Below are 7,656 nucleotides of genomic sequence, written 5' to 3'. Positions count from 1 at the left end.
CAAACCATCGCAGATACTGCAGAAATATATATAAAAAAACACATTTTACATGATGCCAGAATTGATCTTTCTTTGCACCATCCAAAGTGGTGGCAGCATTGGGGAGTGGGGGGAGGGGGTGCTATAGCTACTAATCTTTTATGAAATCTAATTGTAAATTTAAAGGGGCAGTATTATGTATTTTTCAGACACATATTTTCGTTTTATAGCACAGTAAAGTAGCTATGTTGCCTTCAGTTGGTATAAAAATACTATATATTTCAAACATGACTTAACATAAATTTGACTTTAACGCTTTGGAATTAGGTCTGTGTCCCTTTAAGAAGCTTCTACTTTTTCAATAGTTCGCCTTTAGCATGTCGTCACAGCAGTGCTTCTCATACTGCTGCTTACATCCGTTCTTAGGCGTGTTAGACCAAGAAGTACCGTAGCGTAGTTTGCATGATTAGCTGGGCAGACATGCAGTTCCACCAGGTGTTTGCTAACTCCTGCTGCCGCTAGTTAGGCACCCTTGAATGGCTGCCAGAAGAGATTCAAGGATTCCTCAAACGTCTATGAAAGAATCAAAGCAAAACTCCAGCTATGCTTTTGATGGTGGAATAACATTATAAGATTATGTAAAGCTCAATTTTACAGAATACCCTCTCTTTGATCTAGATGCACATACAGTGCAGAGAGTCATTCTGGAAACTTCTAACCTCTTTAAAGACTATCTTGGTTGCAGCATTTCCGTCAAAGCACTACAACTTAAAAAAAAATAGTCCGGAAATATGGACAAATTTCAATGGACACATTAATCTTTTTTTAAATAAACTTCTTTAATAAACAATTTACTATGAATATGATAATGACGTAACAACAGCAAGGACAAGATAATTGAGAAATGATGAAGAGTTTATGTCCGCATTTCCAGTGGTGGGAAGTAACGAAGTACAAGTACTTCATTACTGTACTTAAGTACATTTTTCGTGTATCTGTACTTTACTTAAGTAGATTTAGTAATGGGTACTTTCTACTTTTACTCCACTACATTTTACAGCAAGTATCTGTACTTTCTACTTCACTACATTTCTACAAAACCGTCGCGTTACTCGTTACATCCAAGTCGCATTGCGCTTTTTTTGTCCGTTAAAATTTGAAGTTCAGGGTTTTAAGGTGGCGCCGTAAAATCCGAGCAATAACGTGACTTACGTGTCTGTTGTCACCCATCGCCTCCACCTTTACTCGCACATGGAGCTCCAAGACATGCGCAGTGGTTTCCTTTGTGCGGGAGAAGATGTCTGTCTAATCGTCAGTAATATAATAGCGCTGCATAAACCATAAGATATGGCGACATGTAAAATCAGCAGCGCTTCGCTTTCACAAACGGTGGGGACTTTGTCCAACGTTTAGCGTCACTTGGAAGGAAAGCTTAAAGAAAGGTAAGATCTGTGGACGTGATGCTAGCAAAGCTAGCTGTACACAGAGACACACATGTAGCATCTGCAATGAAAAAAAGTTGTCACTCATGCGCTGAATTATTGTGTGGAGGTGTTGACTGAGGTGTTCATATATGGGACAACGCTGCGACCAAAGTGTGCAATATAGTGATATGACATTCAGGAATGATCTGATTCTTCTGGACGGATATTTACTAAGGTTCATAGGATTGAAGCCTCACTGAGAGCCGTTCTGTGTTCTTGTAATGCTCTGCGTGCATACACTGCAGTAGCTATTATTTTATTTCCTTAAAAAAAAAACAAAAAAAAAAAACAATATATATATATATATTTATTTAATTGGCGAATAAATAAAACAAGAACATAAGAATGCAGAGCATGCTCACTGCTCTTTGTTTTTGTCACCTGTCATGGTGGCAGACGTTGCAGCAGGAGGGAGGATGAGAACAGCCTCCTTCTGCTTGGTTACTTCTTGCTTATTGCGCCTTGGACAATGTTCATAGTTGATCATTGTTTACCGTTAATTACTATGTTTAATGGTGCAGACATTTGTGGTTTCTGACATGAGCAATATGGGCAACTGCCCAGGGCGTTATTTTTTTTTAGGGATGGCAGGAGACCTTTGTGGATTGTGGCACAGAGATGAAAGTAAAAGAATGAAGAAGAGTTTAAATTGATACTGGTTAAACTGATTTCAGCTCTAAGTATTTAATATCTAGGTGTTTTTATGGGAATGTGGATCTATCAGATCAATTTGAGAAGCAATTTTGATAGGTGCACTTAATTTTATTGTGTCATGTAGCGCGGGGCACTGGTCTTGGTATTGATTTGGTCTCGGGTTCGGTGGTCTAGACTACAACTCTGCTATGTGGCTCCTCGGTTGCATGTCCTCCCCCACCCACCCTCTTTCTACCCCCTTTCTGTTGGATTTCTTTCAAAATAAAAGCCACTAGTGGGGAAAAAAAAAGTGAAGTTCATGCTATGTTAGGACAGGAGACAAGATGTTTCCATCCCTGAAATTATGATGCATAGAATCACATATCTAAGTCTAAACTATGTTACAGAGTAAACGCAACATGCTTTATCTGTGGCATTGTTCATTAAAATGGCACATTTCTGATGTATTGCAATTAAATACGATCGGTTCACTTAACGATATTGTATTAGTGATTAGGTAATGCATTCAGCAAGTACTTTTACTTTTAATACTTAAGTATTTTTAAAAGCCAGTACTTTTTTACTTTTACTTAAGTAAAATATTAATGCGGTACTTTTACTTGAGTACATTTTTTGAGTACTTTCTCCACCACTGCGCATTTCACATCCTACCTGTGAGCGGTAGAGCTGGACCGCGTGTAGACTTGACAAGCAGAAAGGCCAGTTCTGTGAAAATATTCATCATGTCTGAGGTTCAACAAAGAAGTTTCAAAAGACACATTCTCCTTGTGTTGCATCACTTTAGTCAGTGAGGAGAACCTGGAGGCACAGCTCCACCCGGCTAGCAACATGCTGCAGAGGAAATAACCATTTGCAACACCGAAGTTCTTTTATACAATGCATTACCACATAGGTGCGTTTTGTTGATATTCGTGTCTCTTGTCTTTTCCAGTTCGTCAAGGAGCTGTTGATACAATTTTTCTTCTTTGTCTTGTTGGAAAACGCTACCTGAAGAACATCAAAAGGAACAAAAACTTTGTTTTTGTTCCTTTTGATGGAACAAAAGGAACAAAAACAGCTAACCACCAACCTGGCCAAAAAATATCAATTGTCAATAGTCACATTTTCCTGTTGTGAAGAAATCTGACACTGACTGACAAAAACGTTGCCTCTGCTACCTGCCATTGAGTTTTGCTGTTGAAGATCAAGTTTGTTTCTAAAATGACGGTTTGCAACGGACTTGTTTTCCGATTGAAAAGCCCAGAGGTTGTCCACATACATCTTGGTGACTGTAAGGGGATGTTGTGTGTGTTAGAAATGTAAAAGTGAAAAACAAAAACAAAAAATGTTTATGTGCAAATCTGGTGCAAATATACCTCCAAACACTTGAAACTGTAAAAAAGAAAAAAAAAAAAAGGAAAATGGAAAAAATCTATCATTTTTCTTCCACGTTCCATTATGTTTAACTTTATTTTGGTCTCTTTCTTTGTTTTGTTTTGAGTTCCCAAAACGTGATAAAGTTGAAGGGGATTGAATATTGTGAAGCCCCGCAGGCAGCCAGCAGATGTGTTTTATTTGCTTGTTTTTTTTTTGTTTGTTTTTTTTTTGGTGGTGCCATTTAGCCAGCTGACCCTCATTTCTTTGCCCACTATGAGAATGCCACAGCAAACAGAGCAGACTAGTTTGGCCGGAAGCATTTCCCCCGTATTTTTTAACACACTTTTCAGCAGCCATATCAGTAGCCCCAAAACTGCCATGAAAGGCCAATCCATCCCAACACAGCGAGTGTTACGTGGTTGCTTTAACAAGCACTGCGTCTAATTGGCTGCGTTTGAGATTCCCATTCATTAGCAAGTTGGTGCCAAACCATTCCATCACACAGGTATGACAATTTCCTTCATTTTGATCTTTGTTGTTTCTTTCTCCCTGACCTTTTTTTTTTTCCCTTACATAAATTTTACTTCAACCCACTCCGTGAGTCATCTGAGCATATCCTCCACTTTAGCACGGATCCGATTTGCCACGGAAGCCAACGTGCGAAGAAAAGTGTTGTGCCTCCACACACACAAATACACAACGTGTGCTACCTAATTAGCAACAATTCTTCAGTCCTCGCCCACCTTCGAAGATGCAAGATGTAGGCAAATTAGTTCTGACCTCTTGAATTATGCATGCGCTCACAATCATACAACCATCAGTTACTATATTAATGTGTTAAATAAGTTTAAAATTACCTAATGTGTTAGAAATACAAAGGAAGATCAGGAGCTTCGTAACCATATTATTAGGTAACGCCCCTCCCCTTCACATTTTGCCACATATGTTACAGTGAGCATCGAACAAAGTGACGTTTTTGCTAACCATGTGCATTTAGTTCCCTTTGCTTCAGCCAAAATCTTTGAACACTCAACGCTGCAATGCTGGATGAGTTGTACCGCAATAAACCTGAAGCTATAATTGCAGCAAAAGTTGTCTTCTTCAGGTTCATGGGAGGGTGGAAGCCTATGCCGGCACTCATTAGTTGGGAAGTGGGCCCTGGTCTGGTTCCCCGTCCATCACAACACAGAGGGCAACATTATGTGTCTCTCTTCTAGGCAAAGCTGTTGGCTGAGCTTTTGCTGCAACTAACTGAATGTTCTCTCTTTCACTTTGCAGTCTTCAAAACCCACTCAGAACTGATCTGCTAAGATGTGTTTCTCTCCTAGACAAAGCCACTCAAGGAGCTACCACTCTCATTAACTTATTTTTCCTCTAACATAGAAAATACTCTTGGATGAGGGCTTCTGTTATTCTTTTTCTTTTTTTCCTTTTTTTTCCACGTAGGTCTATATATTATGCTCTGTATTCTCAAACCCCCAGTCGGTCGTGGCAGATGACTGTTCACACTGAGCCAGGTTCTGCAGGAGATTTCTTCCTGTTAAAAAAAGAGTTTCCCTCTCCACTGTCGCTGTACGTGTTTATAAACTGGACTTCACTGCATTGTTTGTTGTATCCACTGGGTTGTGCGATGGATGGTGCTTGTGTGAGTGTGTGTTTTTCCTACTTTCCTCTTCCTCAGGATGTGACCGGCAGGTAAAGCCTCCAGCCTGTGCTCATCAGCTGCAATCAAGGGAGCGGTATTCTGAGGAGTGATTTCTATGCTAGATTGTCAACCTACGTTCTTTGGTAACCGGTCAACTAGTTGCTCTGTTCATTAAGATTTTGCTTATAGCTTCTGGTACTTAACTCTTCTGCCTTTTCTGTTCTTTCGCAGCCAGTGCCCTATGGAAGACCCACTCCTCAACCTCCAGATATGTTTCTTACGCCACACCTACTGTAGCTGTTCGCCTGGATCCTCCATCGAATCCTCGCTTGCCTCTCCAACACTCACCTCCATCCCGGATGGCTCGTCAACAGGATGGCTCACTGCCCCTCCCAGCCAAACTGAACCCTTGTGGATAGAGTTGCGTCCTCTTCTCTTCACCATCAACCGGAACAGTAAGACCTATCTTCTTTGTTCACTGCGTGAAGAGTCTGTTCAGCATGCACTCAAATTCAACCCAGACTGGACTGTCTGCATTGCAGTCTTTTCAGCACATTCACTTTGGAATAAACTTTGCTATTGCTGCTTGCACTAGAGTTTCCAATGCAATCGTCAGGGCATTGTTGGGGTTAGGGTAAACTGTATGCACGATTAAATTCACTTTCTCGTTTTTGCAAAGTGTTTTGAGATGACGTGTTATAACCGGCACTCTAAACAAGTTGATTGAAATGCTAGAATACTTTGTCTATAAAATATGGTAGACTTTGTCACAAAATGTCTTTGTCTGCGTTAAGGTACAAAAATAGCAGCGTGTATCTGAAAAAACATAATTTTGGTGTTTCTAGAACATACTTTTTCATAGGAACCCAATCTGAAACGTTTGTGTATTCACATTAAATGGTTCTTGTTTGATTGTTACATAAGGAATGCAAGTAAAGTTGCTAGAAGCTCTATGAAAAAAAAAGTTTATTCTTCAATTGAAATTCAAATTTAAAAATACTTTATCCTAAAGGGAAATCAAATGTCGTAGCTCATCATTTTGAAGGGTGTCTGAACTCTGTGCTCTGTTTTACATTGCTTCTCCAAAAAAAAATAAAGCACCAATAAAACAGCTATGTAGTAAGTATCCTCCTCTGCAAGTATCCGCGATAGACCACCTTTTGGAGACGGACGGTTAAAACTCCAACAGCGTTATCCTCCCTGGTGTAATCTGCCTTGGCAGACAGTTGATCTCTGCAGAATACAATCACTGCCAAGGAATCAGGCTTGAATGGCAACACTCCTCTGTTGTCTCCCACTGACAATAACCGGGCCGGATCCATCTCTGTGGTCTGGCTGCTTATCAGAACAAAGGCATCAGCTATTCTCTCGTAGCATAAACCGACCTACAACACAGAATCCCGACATCTCTGGGATGCTTATTTGTTTACGCCCAGCGTTGAGCCACGTGCATTAGACCCAGTAATGCTAATGCGCAATAATGGTGAAGTCATTAACCCCGGAAAGGGTTTCTGTTTCAGAGCTGCCCCTCTACAGCATCACTCCGGATATGATGCTTTGCTCATTGACTATTGCCATTGATATTACAGGGAGCGGCTGAGAGGGGGGCTGGAGAGGTGATCTGACTATTATCCCTAAGCTACTCCTCTTTTGTAGGCAGATCAAAGGAGTACTTAAGCCAGGCTGCTGGATGTGTGCATGCCACGACGCCGTAGAACGGATGCTCAAATGCAAAATGAAATGCTATCCATTAAAAGATGAAAGGTTGCAGGCCCAAATCGTCAGACTGAAGTTTAAAAAGGGGCTAATCAGGCCCCAAGCAATTTCCAGCCATGTTATTACAGCGGAGGTCCGGCAACATGCACGAACCTTTTTCTATTTTTATAGAAGGGGGTTTGACATTTTGAGTGAAGAGTAAAGGGCTGCCATATGATTATTTTCTTTGTTGTGTGCATGGGAGTTAAGGTGATGCGGGCATTATTGTCTGTGCTTAAGCCAGTGTTGAGAATTAGAAGCGAAATAATTTTATCAAGTTCAAAGAAGTAGAAATTTGTAATCTAATAGTTTAAAGATAGGTCAATGGTAACACCCAAATTAGAAAAAATACAAAAGATTACTTGCAATTTTGTATTTTAATATTTTTTACTCATAAAATCGGCTTGCTTAAAACAACCAAACGCCACAGCGAGGGGCTCATTTGTCTCTTTGATATTAAAACAATTCAGTTTAGTGTGACTGATGGTGATCGTTTCTTAGGTGAAGATTTTATTAAAGGCAATTATCTATAAAACCTTCAAATTTGATGCCCCGGGAAGCAAGGCCCTTTCTACTTTCTTCTTCAAGTGGATCTTCTCGCATTAATTGCATTAGAGTTTTAAGAGTCTTAGTGTCTTTTTTTTTTTACAAATGGTAGTAGGCCGTAGTGAGGATTGGATAGACATATCGGGTCTGGTAAGCTGTAATGACGGTGGTTTTCCAGTCCTGTCAAAAAGAAAAAAAAAAAAAAAACCAGTGCAAAAACCAAAACTGAAAATCTCC

General features: G+C 40.1%; 1 long non-coding RNA gene across 1 annotated transcript; it reads left to right on the top strand.

The window, feature by feature from the left end:
• Positions 1–3,126: 3,126 nt before the first annotated feature.
• Positions 3,127–6,041, top strand: LOC106918787 (uncharacterized). Its single transcript, XR_001418477.2, has 2 exons — positions 3,127–5,261; positions 5,350–6,041. It is a non-coding gene; the product is annotated as an uncharacterized LOC106918787 (long non-coding RNA).
• The last annotated feature ends 1,615 nt before the right edge of the window (positions 6,042–7,656 follow it).

Source organism: Poecilia mexicana, unplaced genomic scaffold (assembly GCF_051168715.1).
Source record: "Poecilia mexicana isolate PSO_F unplaced genomic scaffold, ASM5116871v1 scaffold_11, whole genome shotgun sequence".
In the NCBI taxonomy this organism is placed as follows: domain Eukaryota; kingdom Metazoa; phylum Chordata; class Actinopteri; order Cyprinodontiformes; family Poeciliidae; genus Poecilia; species Poecilia mexicana.
The sequence above is the reverse complement of the archived record's forward strand: the minus strand, read 5'-3'. Positions and strand labels throughout refer to the sequence as shown.